The sequence below is a fragment of the Adiantum capillus-veneris genome, chromosome 28, assembly GCF_014529385.1.
Source record: "Adiantum capillus-veneris isolate H3 chromosome 28, ASM1452938v2, whole genome shotgun sequence".
NCBI lineage: Eukaryota > Viridiplantae > Streptophyta > Polypodiopsida > Polypodiales > Pteridaceae > Adiantum > Adiantum capillus-veneris.
The window spans coordinates 133,666,453-133,680,077 of NC_140958.1; the positions used below are offsets into that span (position 1 = coordinate 133,666,453).

At 42.3% G+C, this 13,625-nt stretch overlaps 1 pseudogene; it reads right to left on the minus strand.

The window, feature by feature from the left end:
* Positions 1 to 208: 208 nt before the first annotated feature.
* On the minus strand, positions 209 to 2,621 carry LOC147421336 (uncharacterized; annotated as a pseudogene).
* Between the last annotated feature and the right edge of the window lie 11,004 nt (positions 2,622 to 13,625).

Sequence of the window (13,625 nt, forward strand, 5' to 3'; positions counted from 1 at the left end):
GAGATGTGTGTGATGGCATATTTCTTGTTTTCACACTACAAGAGGTTTCATCCATTTGTGATGTCTGGAGCGACAAAAATACATGGGGATATTTTCCCCCCGACATCGCTATCAGCATCGATAACAACCCTCGCAAAGAGAATGACCCTATATGCGTCGCTATATAGCGATGCATATAGCAATTTTGTAGTTTCCAATTTAGTGAAGCTCATAGAGATGTTGTAGAACCTAAAAAAGAGATGCCTATGGTGACGCTCGAGAATAAAAAAATTTGGGTAATAGGGCATTCATTTCCCTGCCAACCCATGAACCATATTGAACATAAAGTTTTGAGAATAAAGATGCAAAACTGACAAATGTATTTCAACGAAATGGAATTGACAAAAGTAATACAATGACAAAATTATACACATCATAGGCAAAATCGCTTGATTAGTAAACTTTGACCAAAATGTAATAGTCACAAGACAAATGTCATTATTGAGAAAATACATTGTTGACCAATAGTTACAAAATTGATGTACACATGTCATCTAATTATACATGCTATGAGAAAATAAAACTAGTGCTATCGGGCTATGGCTAGATTGACGTCATCTAATCCGACGTCTCATCGCATCCAAGCGGAGTATCTGTCGGATTTTGCATAAAAAACAATAAGACTTTCTATAAGTATGAACATATAATTACAAAACAATCTATTTTTTATCTTATTATTGAAATACAACAAATGTAAGAGAGTAAAGTTAAATACAAACAAGCCAAAGCGAGAACTCAGAATGTCTACAAGGGCGATTAAGCCCTTTCTGTCCACATACTCGCGCTCATACGGTGTGGGGTCACGTCGTGTCATCAACCACTATTCAAAACATACAAAGAATACGTTATGTTACAATTTAAAAGTACAATTACCCATAACTACCAAACCTAAAGTGCAATGCAAAAACACTTACAAAGTCGGCCTCAAATGATGCCCATCCGCCGCTCCCCAAGTAATGCAAGCTCTCTACCTCTACTCACGCTTTGGCTGCCTCCTTTTGTTGCTACCACTTGTCAAGATTCTCACGCACTGCTTGCTTTGCATTCTTTCAATCTTCTTTGGCTAGCCAATCTAGCTTATTCCGCCCATGCTTTATTGCTTTTTGCACTTCAAAACGCTTGTGCTTGTAGTATTCGCGCATTCGTAACTTCATCAGGTCTTCATTGAAGCGCTCATCCTGATTTGACACGGGAAACTCATCATGCAGCATGCTGATGACTCTATCTTTTAATTCATTTGGCACTTCACTCCAAGTGTTTAGTATGTAGTGTTGCAACACCTGAGATCAAAGGCCGTGCATGCACGAGATCACCTTTTTGACATCGTCATCCAAGATGATGTTGTCGCTGTGATGTCGACCGCGTACAGCAAACCCTCTTGCCTGTGATGCATGAACCTGGGTCTCTTGGTAGGGCTCTCGAGTGGTGTCTCGATGGGGGTACGGATGATAGGTGTCTCCACTAGAGTCTAAGGCCCGAAGCGAGGAGTGTCGAGTGGGGTGACTCTCGCAGGAGTAGCGAGTGGTGTGTAGCCAGGAATGGCCGATAGTCGCACAAAACCTGGAGTAGAGGGTGATGCCATGGCTGGTGTGGGGGCGGGAAAAGAAGGGAAAGGTAAGGAGCCTTGATGAATATGAGGCAGTGTGGAAGCATTAGCCGCTGGCTCCTCTACAGCAACCACTACTGCCACCACTAGAGTGTCGGTGGCTAGAAGAGTGTGTAGATCATCTAGTCGACACCTAACTCTCAGAGCGCGATGATCGCTTCAAAGCAAAGGGAGATGCTGAACGAGTGGAACAACGTGACGATGCTCTAGAGCAATGGTGGTCCTCGTACCACCTCCTCTTCTCAGGGTCCAAGGAAGAAAGAAACTGATCATCATCCATACCTGCATTAAATACACAAACGTTAAATCTTAATGGTGAATGGAGAAGAAAATTTGAACAAGCTATAATGTGATTAATCACAATTTATATTTCACAAGTTTAGCATAGAGACAAGAATGGAAAAAACTCCACGTGAATACAATTTATATTATGAAACGGAGCAAAATTTTCTCAAATACAATGTCTATGGCTTTAAGAGGTATCTCTCTCATCCTCGCATAACTCATCATAACTCCCTATGTCTATATAAAGCTCTCCGTTTAGGCAGATGTCCTTTGTTTCATATTGTAGGTCCTCTACATGCACCCCATAGAGAGTAGCAGGGCCATGCTTGTCTGGCACCACCTCAGCGGCTTTTGAATCAGCATCCTCTCCAATCTCCTCCACTGATGCTATTGTGATTGGAACATTGTAGCCCTCATATGTCCGTGCACTACAAGGGTCTACCTCTATGGCATACCACCAGTTTGGTGCAGACTTTTTAGGATGAAATACAACCTGCAAGAGCCACATAACTTACATGAGTGCTTCCAGACCACCAGTCCTCTAAAGTTGGATGTTAATACACTACAGACTTACTTGTTCACAATGCTCAGGTAGTACGAAAGTGTCTTGAAGGTCAGTCCTTTTTTTGGTTGAGTCCACCTCAACGAAACCTGACTCTTCTCTGTGCACAGTAGTTTTGCATCCCTCCATGTTTATCTTGAACCATTGCACGTTGAACAAATCCACAAAAAATCCTCTATAATTTATCCTCAAATTCTCTTGTAGCGTGCCAAAGTAAGTGAGTTCTGCCACCACAGGATCTGCATCAGAGGACCGCCGTCGACTAGATTGTTCAAATTTTGCCATGATTCCACAATTTTGTGTAAAACTCTTTTTGTCAATCCGTTCCACCCTAAAATGTCGACTTTTATACCATGCTGCCGTGTATGACTTATACTACAACCAACACAGATTATGAGTGGCCGTCCAAATATCTAGAAAGCCACAAGTCGTACATTGCAAAAATACCTTGGTCGCGCAACCCCACGAGTACTCCCACTCCTCCTCAGTCACGTGTTTGTTGCACTGTTGTGTACTTTCCAATTGGTTGTGCAACCATCTTAAGCTCATGAATGTTGGTAGGCTCTCAAGACCCGTCGTCTTTCTCGGCTCCACTCGATTTGTGCCCTTTGTTGCTCTTTCTTTGTATCCTCGTGACGTGAAATCCACTTTTGCATTACTGGATTGTGAAGCATGCAAAATCAATTGATTAGAAACAAGTTGATTGATTGAATCCCAACACAATCAAGCTTAGAAATAGGTTCCCCTTCTTGGTAGTCAACCACAGGGGAATGTTGTAGGTGACAATGACAACTGGCCATACACTGTAAGATGTTGACCTCTGACCAAATGGATTTATGCCATCCATAGCCAAGCCGAGGCACAAATTTTGAGCTTCCCTGGAAAAATTCATCCATGTGTCATCTATATGCTTCCATGCCGTGCAATCTGTAGGAATCCGTAGCACACCATCCGAAGATCTATTCTCCTCGTGCCAAGATGCTAGGGCGGCCATGGACTTCCATTCGAAAAACTGCTTGATGTGAGGTAGCAGAGGAAAGTGTCGCAAAACCTTCTGTGAATTTTTTTTTTCATGGAATCTACTCAATATCTCTCAGAATCACATTTTGGACACTTCTCCATGTGTATGTATTCCCCTCTAAAAAGAATGCAGTCATTAGGACAAGCGTGAATATAATTGAAATCCATCCCCAAGTTTTGTAATATCTTTCTTGCTTTCTCTCTGGAATATGGCATCACATTATCAGCTAGCAGTATGTGCTCTTTGAGCAATCTACACAGTGAAAAAAATGCGATACACTTGTGTAAGTGATTTGGTACATTACACATTTAGAGTTTTTTATTGAAGTAAATACATTGTAATAGATCACCTGAATAGTGTTGTGACGCTAGTGTCACTCGATCCAAACTTTGTCTGCATGTTGAGAAGAATCTGGAGTGCCTTCAATCTAGACACACGTGCTCCACAATACAATGGCGTATCGGCTTCACTTTTTATGTCATCATAGATAAGCCTTTCTGAATCCATGATCGTCTCATTCATTTCATTGATCTCGGGCTCAAACATAGCCTTGTTGGGAATGTGCTCTGCATGATCACCCTTCGAGCTGTTAGATGATGCATCTTGTGGCCTCACGTATACTGCTTGAGTAAAGCACCTCTGAACACGTCTACTGGGTTGCAAGATTGTTGCATGTTGGCCTGCGTCAGAGTCCAACGAGTTGTAATTGGCAACAACTCAATCTAGAATAGATGGGTCGAACTCACCAAATTTGTACATGTGTTGCAAAGAAACACGTCTTGTCCGTCGCACAGCACATTGTTTGCATTGATTACATGGACATAAGATCCTTGTTGAGAGATAAGCATTTTGATTACATGGACATAAGATCCTTGTTGAGAGATAAGCATTTTGATTGGACGGCCCCACATCGTTGTCACTACTTATAATGAATGTAAAAACCTTATAACCTAAACATAAATTTAATCTTCTATTGGTATACTCCGTCTCTTATCTCTCTCTCTCTATTAATCTCCCTCACAACTGTAAACTACCTCAAATTCTCTAGCCATGTCCCATCCCAGCACACCTCGGTCTAGAGGTGCATGAAGATCAGAATCACCAGGTTATAATCTCATCTTTATTGGTCAACGCCTATACTTATGGGTACAAGAATTCTACACACTCACGTCTACATGACAATGCATGTAGTGGACAAAATCCCTTTGCCTCTTGTTCAGCTGTAGCCATTCACAGCAGCTTAACATCTCTTCATAGAAGCTCCTTGTTCGAGGGATTACTCTGCACATTACATGTCTGCCTCCATTCTAAGTATCATGCCGTTGAAAGATTTACAACTTAATTCCGCATCCGTGGAGAGAAAGAGATGTTTGCACTTGTGAGCTTGCAAAAAACTACATACCTAAGCTCATGTGAGCTACATGCAAACTACTACAAACATAACCATAAACCTAGCTCTAAATTCAAACCGTCATCATGAAGCTAAACTTTAATATAAAAACTAAATCCAAAATCTAATCTTAAATCTAGCATAATCTGTCATTAAATCTAATATCTAACCAACCCAAATGATTTTCTCATATTAAATTGATCACTTAATGTGGGAGAATAAACGGGAACAAGTGTTAAGATAAACGGGAACAAGTGTTAAGATAGATATGTGCTTAGAGATCTATCTCAACACGGGGCCAATGGTAAAGGGGCCCAAAAGGGAGATGGTCTATCAAAGAGCAAGGCTAACCAATGGAGCATAAGACCTTAGGGTTAGCTTCATTGAAGACCTCCAATAAATGTGTGTAAAAGTCCTTTGACCTTAGGTAAGCTAGGGCTGAGCTTGAGGTGGGAACCCGGCCCAAGCTCGAGGTGCTTGTCCTACTTGAGGTGCTTGTCGTGCTTGAGGTGTTTGTCATGCTTGAGGTGCTTGATTAAGATTATTGAGGTGCTTGACTGGCTCCATGCTTGAGGTGCTTGACTTGCTGCATGATTAAGGTACTTGAGGTGCCTTGAGAAGCTTGCCTGAGATGCTTGTGGGAACACCCCCTAGTTCAAGTGCTTTGTCATGCTTGGTGAGTAAGGTGCTTGATCACCTAAAGTCAAAATCATTCCTACAAGTGGGGGGGCGAGCCCTTTTCCTAGGGGCTAGAGAGAGAACACCCACTCACACACACAAGGGAAGCCCCATCTGGAAGAGGCAGCAAGGACACATGTCAAGCCCCTACCCATGTTACCTTCATGTGTTGCTTGAAGCCTATTGGCTAAGCTTCAAAGGGGTCCAATGATAAATTACATGAATTATCTAATTGTTTTAGCATTTATCTAGCCCTCTCTCTCAAAAAGGAAAGGGGGACACTTGTCTCAAGGCTACCCCTACTGCTTGTAATGCCTCCTGCTCATCATTGGCTAGGCCTGGGAGGGTCCAATGAGCTTCAAGCATGAGCTACAAGGGGGGGTCGACCCAAGCTAGCTAGGGGCTTTCTTGAGGGGTATACTTACCCACACACACTCACAATCACTCTCATTGTGTGCTATGCAAAGTGCAAGAGCTCCCTCTCCAAGCAAGTAGAGGTTGAGAGCCTACACCAACACTCTTGGCTATGGAGTGAAAATCCAACCAAGAGCCATGCTTCAATGCTTGAGTTTGTCATCTCCTTCTTCTTCATTACTATGCTATTATGTATGCTAGCAACAAGAGTATGATAAGTGAGGAACTAGTTCTTTCTCCTATGAAATGTTTCTTCTTCCTCTTCCCTACCCTCATTCCCTGCTAGATCTCTCCACCTTCGAAGGTGTTTGAGGTCTTGGGACTGAGGCTTGGGACAATTAAAGCTTTCTTCAAGTTCATGTTATGCTATGATTGTGATGCATGAAGCTTTCCATCTTCATTGCATCACCTAGGTCACAAGGAACACAAAGAATGTATTGTAACAAGTCTCTCTTAATGGGAGAAATCATAATACAAATGCCTATTGGAGGGGGGACCGGATCCACATAAATCCGGTCCTCAACTGTTGTCATGTTCTCTAAATTCTCTCTCTTGCAAAAGTATTGTTCATGCCAAGTTAACTAATTGCTATGATTATGTTGCTATCTTCAATTATGTCTACCCGCTATGCTCACAAAGTTATTTCTCGAAAGTATTCTCATTAATTTCCGCTATTCTCAAGTTGAATACGCTAATTCCATTACATTGGTATCAGAGCATTTGGTTTCTCTTTTCTTGCTTAAGAAGAGAGGTCCTTAAGTAGCCTATAAATGGTTGATGTTGTTAATTATAATAGGGTAAGTGGAACTGGGATCTAATATCGGTTTTGCTAAGCCCACTATGTGGGGGATAGTGCACACCTTGGGAGCTTTGGACTTAATAATGGAGTCTTTTTAGACTTGCCTACGGCTTTACCATTAATGAGCCATAAGAAGTCCGAAAGGAGCTAGCCCTTGGCAACTCTGCTATGTTAGACCTACTCCTCTACTCTCTATAATTAACCACTTTGAGCCGTGGGTGTAGATACTTAAGAGCCAATTTTCAAAGGCTAAGAGGAGTGGCAACTAAGGTTTTGAATTGCCAAAGCATACACTAAGTACATACATAAAATTTTGTTAACATGGCTGACAATAATCAAGAGAGTAGAATGAACATTGATAGCTTTGATTTTGCACATGAAGGTGCTAATGATGATGCTCCCATGTTTGTGAATTATCTTGTGACTAGGTTGCAACAAGCTATGGGCAACCCTACCTTGCAAGCCGAAGTTACTCAACAACTTCGTGCCTATGGAATTTCCCTTCCTCTCCAAGAGGAGAGAGAGCTTAGGAGGCCTCTTGAAGAGACCCCCAAAAGAAGACTCTCTCCCATTCGAGAGGAGGAATCCAAAGAGAAAGAAAGCAATGAAAGTCTAAGTTCTTCTGAAGATGTGGCTCCACGAAGAAGGCGGTCTAGACGATCGCCTACTCCTCCCAAGAGGAAAAGAGCAACCCATAGTCCTTCTCCTCATCACTCTGAAAGGCAAGAGAGGAAACAAAGGAAGAAAAGGGCTAGGAAGAGGTCACCCTCTTCTCCTTCTTCTTCACCTTCCTCCTCTTTCGATGAAAGTTATGGCTATTCTCCTAGAGAATACAAGAGGGGAGGACATCGCAAATCATTTCCTGCATGGCGAAGGTCACAAAAGCTAAAGAAGTTCAAGGAGGGAGGAAAGAGTGTCTCTTTTCTCACCTACGATGGCACCTTTGGTGCTACCGACAAAGTCTTGGCCTTCATCCAGCAATTTGACGTGGCCTTTGGGGACGAGGGCTTCACAGATTCCTCCAAGCTACGTCATGTAGCTATGCACTTCCAAAAATCAGCTCGTCAATGGTGGGCTAGCCTTCGTGGCAATGGAGAAGCCCCAAAGACATGGAAAACTCTATGAGTTTCCATCATGAAGAAATTTCTGCCAAGCGATACTAAAGATAAAGTTCTTACCGAATGGCGCGGCTTGAAGCTTCTCTCTCATGAGTCTATCAACAAGTATGTAGAAAAGTTTTGGGATTTACATCTCAAAGCTATTGTCTTTCAAAAGATAGACTTTGCCGAGCAAAGACAGCAATTCTGTGCGGGATTACCTGAAGAGATGGCCGAATACATCAACTCTCAACGGCCCGGTACTATTACCGAAGTAATCCACCACACCATGGTTGCTTCACGCATCAATTTCCATCAAGGGGCTAGACGTAATGTCAAGCCCATGGAAAACAAAGATAAAAATGATGCAAAGGGGAAATCCAATGCTCAAAATAATTCCCAAGGCACTTCCAACAACAACAATCGGTCCAAGGAGAAGGGAGTTTACAAAGGTAAAAACAAACTCTCTCCTGAAGAGCTTGAAGCTTTTCGCAAGGACCATAAGTGTTTCAAGCGTGGAGAGCAAGGACATGGCTATCGTTCTTGCCCCAAGAAGAATACTCGCAATGAGACTCCTAGAGCTTCCACCATCGAAGCTCCAAAAGAGGATGCTCATTGCAAAGGATCATCACTCTCCTATGCTTGGGGAAAGGTAAGAGAGCATGATGCCTTCATCTTGTTTGACCCTGGCTCTACTCTTAACTTCATATCAATAGAGTTGGCCACCAAGTTGGGCATTCAAGCTTTTGAGATGGGAGATATAGTAGTCGCTGATGCAGCTTTCAAGGGACAACAAGCCTCCGTTACTCCCTTGATTGGGAAGTTGAGGCTTCATGTCCAAAGCTATGTCGACAAAGAAGACTTCTTCATCTCTCCTCTCCAACATCAGGATGTTATCCTAGGGGCACCATGGTTTGACCGCATGGCTGCCAACATGAAGTTCCCTGAAAGAAGAATTTACTTCACTTACAGGGGAAAGAACATGTATATAGATGCTAGTGAGCGTGGTCCCACTATTCCACTTGTAAATCCTCTTTCTTTTGATAATTCAATGAAGAGCTCAGTTTCTGCGTACATGATTTTTATCAAAGAGTCTCCAAAAGATATTAATGTTTCATCAAATGTAAATGATAGGAATCAAGAAGAGTTAGACTTGTCTAATTTTCTAAAAGGATTCCAAGATTTGTTCATCGATGATATCCCTATGGACTTACCTCCAAAATGAGGGGATGATGACCATCGTATTGAGTTCCTTCCTGGAAGCTCACCACCTAACAAGCCTCCTTATCGAGTCTCACAAGCTCAACAAGAGGAGATCATGAGGCAAGTACAAGAGCTGGTAGACAAAGGGATGGTGAGGCCTAGTTCCTCTCCCTTTTGTTCTCCAGTCCTTTTAGTGCAAAAGAAAGATGGTACATACCGTATGTGTGTGGACTATCGAGCACTAAACCATATCACTATCAAAAATAGATTTCCCGTACCCCGGGTAGAAGATCTGTTTGATAAGCTACAAGGGTCTATCTACTTCAGTGGGATTGACCTTAAGAGTGGCTATCATCAAATAAGGATAGTGGATGAAGATATCTTAAAGACCGCGTTTCGCACAACGTTTGGTCTTTATGAATATCTAGTCATGCCTTTTGGCTTGACTAATGCACCAGCTACGTTCAATCGTTTGATGGAGAAAATTTTTAGACCATATCGAAAATTCATTGGAGTGTTCTTTGATGATATCATCATCTACTCCAAGTCTTTGGAGGAACATAAGCAGCATCTCCAAGTGATTTTTCAAGCATTGAGGGAGAACAAGCTTTATCTCAACCAAAAGAAAAGCGAATTCTTCCTTCAAGAGATTCAATACTTAGGTCATATTATCTCTAAAGATGGTATCCAAATGGATCCATCAAAGTTAGAGGTAATAAAAGCATGGCCTAACCCAAGAAATCTACATGAGCTAAGAAGCTTTATTGGTATGTGTGCATACTATAGACGCTTCATAGCAAAATTCTCTCAAGTAGCAGGACCACTACACGACTTAACTAAGAAGAACGTTAAGTTTGTATGGACTGCTAAGGAGCAAAATGCTTTTGAAAAACTCAAAGAGAAGCTTACTTCCCAACCAGTCCTCGTGCTTCCGGTTCTCTCAAAGCCATTTGAGGTCCAATGTGATGCTTGTGGTGATTGCCTTGGAGCGGTTTTGCTTCAAGAAGGGCATGCCATAGCATATGAGAGCCGAAGGCTCAATGGTGATGAACGAGTCTTGGGCATTTATGAGAAAGAGCTTTTAGTTGTTCTACATGCCCTAGACACATGGAAGCACTACCTATTGGGGACTCCATTTATCCTATGAACCGACCACCAAAGTCTCAAGTATTTCATGACGCAAACCAAGCTTTCCGACAAACAAATGAGGTGGGAAATTTTTTTTTCGCAATTTAATTTCCATATTGCTCACATAGCTGGTAAGCACAATCAAGTCGCCGATGCACTTTCACGACGACCAAAAGTTAATGCGGTGTCTATAGCTACTCACAATGATCTATCCTCTATGATAGATGAGTATGCTACTGACCCTGACTTTAGAGACATAATGTCAGCCCTTGCTTTGGGGAAGAAAGAGGAACCATTCACCTTGCCGGATGGTTATCTTCTCCACGGCAATAGGCTATGTGTTACGCATTCCCGTCGTGAGAAGGTTATGTATGAATCCCATGCTCCTCCATATGCAGGGCATAGAGGTATTCAACCTACTCTCCGAGGAGTAGAGACGTATTTCTATTGGCCTACCATGAAAGTGGACATACAAGAGTATGTTTCAAAATGTGTAGTATTCCAAAAGACCAAGTATGATAGAGGGAAGCAACCTGGATTACTCCAGCCATTGCCTATTCCAAATTCACCATGGGAGAGTATATCCATGGATTTCATCTTTGGATTGCCCAAGTCTATCCATGGGAATACAGGAATATGGACAATAGTTGACAGGTTTAGCAAACAAGCACATTTCATTCCTGTCAAAAAGACTATTAAGGCACATCAAATGGCAACTCTCTTCATATCTCAGATTTTCAAGCACCATGGATTACCCACATCCATCGTGTCAGATAGAGATCCTAGAATGACCAGTAATTTCTGGAAAGGTCTCTTTGAAAATCTAGGAACAAGATTGAATTTCTCTTCGGCCTATCACCCACAAACGGATGGCCAAAGTGAGATAGCCAATCTTACGATACTCGATCTACTCAAAACTTATGTTACCGAAGTAGATCAACGCTCACAATGGGAAAAGTATTTACCGCTAGCAGAGTATGCCTACAATAATACTGTACATACTTCTACGGGGAAAGCACCTTTCGAGATCATAGAGGGAAGACCTAAAAGTCCCTTGCTACTGAAAGTACATGGGAAGATCTTCGCCGCCAATGAGTATAGCCGTGACCTACAAGAATCTTTTCAAAAGATTAGGGAGGCTATAGCCATCTCTCAACAAAGGAAAAAAGCTGCTGCTAATAAGCACAGAAGAGCCTTAATGTTCAAAGAAAATGATTGGGTCTTACTCAAGTTTCCTAAGGCTCGATTAAGGCAAACGACGGGCAAAAATCCTACGGGCCATCAAAAGTATTATGCTAAACTAGCAAAAAGATACTATGGTCCTTTCCAAATCTTGAAGCCTATCAATGAGACGGATTATCAACTCAAGTTGCCCAACCATTGGCTTATACACAATGCCTTTCATGTAAGATTACTTAAGCCCTACAAAGGAGAGCCACCAATTGAACCAATTATTGAAGACCCTCCCGAAGTCGAAGACCAAGAAGAGGTGCTACAACCTGAAGCTGTCCTTCGGCATGAAGACAAGGTACTACGACATGGTAAGATAATCCGACGGTATCTTATTAAGTTCAAAAATTATCCTTTTGAAGATGCTAAATGGATGCAAGGAGTACAACTTAAGGATAGTATGAACCTTGTCAATGCTTACAATGCTACATTAGAGTAAGCAAATGTACAAATTTCTTTTAAATGACTCATGTTTTTGTCTTATATGACTAGTCCTCTTTTTAATTGTGCACAAATTTAACTAGTATGCATGCTTAGAATCATGTTTGTGATGACGATGTCTCTCAAACACCAAGTAGAATTTGTCACTCTACTTTGGGAGAATGAAATGGACTAAAGAGCAGACATGCTTGCGGCAGCTATGTCTCCCAAGCACCAAATGGATTAGTCATCCATCTTGGAAAGATGTCGTAGGGTAAAAAGGGATCCTTTACCCCCTAAGTACAATTGACTAATGACTAAGACTTTATCTCTTCTACCTCATAGTCGAGGACGACTATGATTTCAAGAGAGAGGTAATGTCATAAAATCTAATATCTAACCAACCCAAATGATTTTCTCATATTAAATTGATCACTTAATGTGGGAGAGTAAACGGGAACAAGTGTTAAGATATAGATATGTGCTTATAGATCTATCTCAACACGGGGCCAATGGTAAAGGGGCCCAAAAGGGAGATGGTCTATCAAAGAGCAAGGCTAACCAATGGAGCATAAGACCTTAGGGTTAGCTTCATTGAAGACCTCCAGTAAATGTGTGTAAAAGTCCTTTGACCTTAGGTAAGCTAGGGCTGAGCTTGAGGTGGGAACCCGGCCCAAGCTTGAGGTGCTTGTCCTGCTTGAGGTGCTTGTCGTGCTTGAGGTGTTTGTCATGCTTGAGGTGCTTGATTAAGATTCTTGAGGTGCTTGACTGGCTCCATGCTTGAAGTGCTTGACTTGCTGCATGATTAAGGTACTTGAGGTCCCTTGAGAAGCTTGCCTGAGATGCTTGTGGGAACACCCCCTAGTTCAAGTGCTTTGTCATGCTTGGTGAGTAAGGTGCTTGATCACCTAAAGTCAAAAGCATTCCTACAAGTGGGGGGACGAGCCCTTTTCCTAGGGGCTAGAGAGAGAACACCCACTCACACACACAAGGGAAGCCCCAACTTGAAGAGGCAGCAAGGACACATGTCAAGCCCCTACCCATGTTACCTTCATGTGTTGCTTGAAGCCTATTGGCTAAGCTTCAAAGGGGTCCAATGATAAATTACATGAATTATCTAATTGTTTTAGCATTTATCTAGCCCTCTCTCTCAAAAAGGAAAGGGGGACACTTGTCTCAAGGCTACCCCTACTGCTTGTAATGCCTCCTGCTCATCATTGGCTAGGCCTGGGAGGGTCCAATGAGCTTCAAGCATGAGCTACAAGGGGGGGTCGACCCAAGATAGCTAGGGGCTTGCTTGAGGGGTATACTCACCCACACACACTCACAATCACTCTCATTGTGTGCTATGCAAAGTGCAAGAGCTCCCTCTCCAAGCAAGTAGAGGTTGAGAGCCTACACCAACGCTCTTGGCTATGGAGTGAAAATCCAACCAAGAGCCATGCTTCAATGCTTGAGTTTGTCATCTCCTTCTTCTTCATTACTATGCTATTATGTATGCTAGCAACAAGAGTATGATAAGTGAGGAACTAGTTCTTTCTCCTATGAAATGTTTCTTCTTCCTCTTCCCTACCCTCATTCCCTGCTAGCTCTCTCCACCTTCGAAGGTGTTTGAGGTCTTGGGACTGAGGATTGGGACAATTAAAGCTTTTTTCAGGTTCATGTTATGCTATGATTGTGATGCATGAAGCTTTCCATCTTCATTGCATCACCTAGGTCACAAGGAACACAAAGAATGTATTGTAACAAGTCT